The sequence below is a fragment of the Jaculus jaculus genome, chromosome 12 (genome assembly GCF_020740685.1).
Source record: "Jaculus jaculus isolate mJacJac1 chromosome 12, mJacJac1.mat.Y.cur, whole genome shotgun sequence".
In the NCBI taxonomy this organism is placed as follows: domain Eukaryota; kingdom Metazoa; phylum Chordata; class Mammalia; order Rodentia; family Dipodidae; genus Jaculus; species Jaculus jaculus.
In genome coordinates, this window is record NC_059113.1 from 10,724,570 (window position 1) to 10,727,745 (window position 3,176).

At 45.5% G+C, this 3,176-nt stretch overlaps 1 pseudogene; it reads left to right on the forward strand.

Annotated features, from left to right (window-relative positions):
* Positions 1-802: 802 nt before the first annotated feature.
* Positions 803-2,012, forward strand: LOC101604320 (annotated as a pseudogene).
* The last annotated feature ends 1,164 nt before the right edge of the window (positions 2,013-3,176 follow it).

A 3,176-nucleotide genomic window follows, 5' to 3' on the forward strand; every position in this document is an offset into this window, starting at 1 on the left:
CTATCATTTTATAAGGTAGAGCTATTTTTGTTTCAGATTACATGTAGTAACTAATGTAATGCCAAGCTGGTCAAAATAAGAGCAGGAAACATTTTGTGACTAAAAGAGAAGAAAAGGTATGTTGTGTCTCATATGCAGATCCTAGCTTGTAATAGTTATATCAATGTATATAAATGTGAGTAGAGTAAATGTGGTCTAACCATGAAAAGTTGAAACTGAGACCAAAAGAGTGTAAAAAAAAAAAATGATAGATGGGTGGGGGAGGCAGTGCAAAAAGATACATAAGGCATAAAAACAGAAAGGAGACAGGGTTGGGGGCATAACAAGGTGCCTAGCGGCTGGGAATGGGAAGATAGTAGAACAAACTGAGTTTGAAAATACCATATCCTAATACTTCGTGTGGAAATTAAGTACATAAAAACAGGTCACACTCTCCTGTTGCTATTGTCCATCTGATGTTGGCCAGGGGGTGATATCCACCCTCTGCTCATGCCATTGTTTTCCCCAACCATTGTGAAGCTTCCTCTGGAGCCTGTAAGCCAAAATAAACCTCCTTTTCCCCCACAAGCTGCTTTTGGTCAGGTGATTTCTACCAGCAGTGGGAACCTGACTGCAACAGTAAAGTGGTGCTGAGGAGTGGGATTGCTGCTAGACACCTGACTGTGTGGCTTTGGCCTTTTGGAGCTGACTTTCAAGAGGAATGTGGAAGGATTTGAAACCTTGACCTAAGAGATGCCTTGCAGTGCTTTCCGGTGCTTTCCCAGCTTGTTCGACGGTGGGTGCCACCAGCAAGCCTCAGAGAATGTCAGGCATCCTCCGGGAACTGCTCCAGGTCTCCTAGAAAGCCGCCAACATCGCCCGGGCATGCAGGCAGCAGGAGGCCCTCTTCCAGCTGCTCAGCGAAGAGAAGAAAGCTGGGGAGACGAAGAAGAAGTTCACAGTGGATTTCAAGACCCTCGCCGATGTCCTGGTACAGGAAGTTATAAAGCAGAATATGGACAGCAAGTTTCCAGGACTGGGGAAGAAAATTTTTGGAGAAGAATCCAATGAGTTTACTAATGATTTGGGGGAAACGATTACCATAGAACTGTGTTCAACAGAGGAAGCAATGGCAGAGCTGCTCAGCAGAGTCCTTAATGGCAACAAGTCAGCATCGGACACTCTAGCTGGGGTGGAGCATGAAGACGTTGCCTTTTCTGACCCGACCCTGGATTCCCTGGAGATCAGCATCCCGCAGGACATTCTTGGAATCTGGGTGGATCCCATAGATTCAATTTATCAGTATACTAAATGTTCCACTGATGTTAAACCAAACCAAGGTGTTTTCCCAAGTGGACTTCAGTGTGTCACCATTTAAATTGGTGTCTATGACATACAGACAGGCATGCCTCTGATGAGAGTTACCAATCAAACTTTTGTGACTCAAGACCTAAACACAATCAAATGGAAAGGAGGAAAAGACAGTGCTACTGGGGCCTTCCCTACCTGGGGACCAACGTCCATTCCCTTCAGCTGGACATCTCTGAAAGAACCAGCACTGAAACACACAGGCGGAAAAGGCCAGCTCCGACACGGAATTCTTGCGCCCCTTTTCGGCCGTCATTAGTACAAGCGGAAAGGAGAGTATCAAAGCCGCAATGTCACGCGTGTGTGGAGGTAGCATCTTCCGGGCAGCTGGGGCTGGCTACAAAAGCCTCTGTGTTGTCCTGGGCCTTGCTGGCATTTACATCTTTTCAGAGGACACCACGTACAAGTAGGACGTTTGTGCTGCTCATGCCATCCTGAGGGCCATGGGTGGGGGCACGGGGGACATTAAAGCGTGCTTGCAAAGAAGTGGCGACGCAGGGCTGGCTCTGCCGCAGTTGCTGTACCATGCGGCAAATGAAGGCGTGGCTGGGGTGGATCACTGGGCTGACCAGGGAGGACTGATCACGTACAGATCCACAAGGCGGCTGGAGGTGTTCCTGGGCCACCTTACCCAAAACCTTGCCTCCCTGGAGACACCGACATAGTACTCTGAGATCAATGTGGCCTTAAGTGGAACAGAAGCTGTCTGCCCTTATCTCTGTCTGTTGAAGATAGTTTTGTCTTATTGGTGGTTCATATTCACTCTCCTCTTTTGAGAAGCATTTTCCATTACATGTTCATGATGTTTATTTCAATAAATTATTTGTGCTCATGCAGCAAAAAAATTTTTTAAAAACCATAAAAACAGTAGCTAAAACGTCAAGAACAAGGAGAATAGCACCAGCAGGAAGTTCTCCAGAGTTACAGGCTGCAGGGCAGAGAGCACTCCAACCCTGGAGCAGCGCTGGCGTAAGTCCCCGGGAAACCTCATCCACACCTTTCCCATCAGCGTGGTCACGTGTGCTCATCTTGTTCACCGGCCACCTCTATGTCAATCCATCTCTTTCACCAGGCTTTTGGGGCTTTTGTGAAGACCCAGTGTGACTGGCTTGTCACCCAGGCTTCTCTGGACACTACTTTTTTAAGAGGATTTGCTTACAATACCATGAATAGACCATGTACATGTCAGAGAGGCAGAAATCCCCCCCCACCCCCTGAGATCACAGCTTCTTCCTTTCCATGTTTTTTTTTTTTTTTTCCTCTAGAAAGATGTTATCAGCCTTTGAGGAACCAGAGCTATCTGGTTTTCTATACCAGACCATACCCAGAAGATAGAATCAGCTGGAATGGAGAGGCCAACTCCTCATAAAATGTAGAGAGTTGGCCAAGCATCTAACAGATGATTAAATAGAGAAGCTTATGAATTCACCTGTACCAAGGTGTTAGGGTCTGATAACCCCTTAATGTGTTATCTTATCCACCAGACTGGTATTATTACAGAGTCCCGAGGAAATGTATTATTATGCACCAGCTGATAAGGCAGTGAACTCTGGCTTAATTTTCAGAACATGAGTATATTTGATGTAAGCAGATCATAGAAACCAAGTGGTTAAATATTAGGTGACTTGGGATGTAGAAAATATAGGGTGGGTATAGGTGATTAAGAATTGAGGTTATATTCAGTATCACATGGTTGCTTTTATCCAGACATAATGGGCTACAAACAGTGTGGCTAAAATATTGAGGAAATTTTATTGCATTATATACTAAAAGTTCGAGTGCCTGGTTAACTCGACAGCTGAACATATTTCCTCTTTCTTTTTATAGCT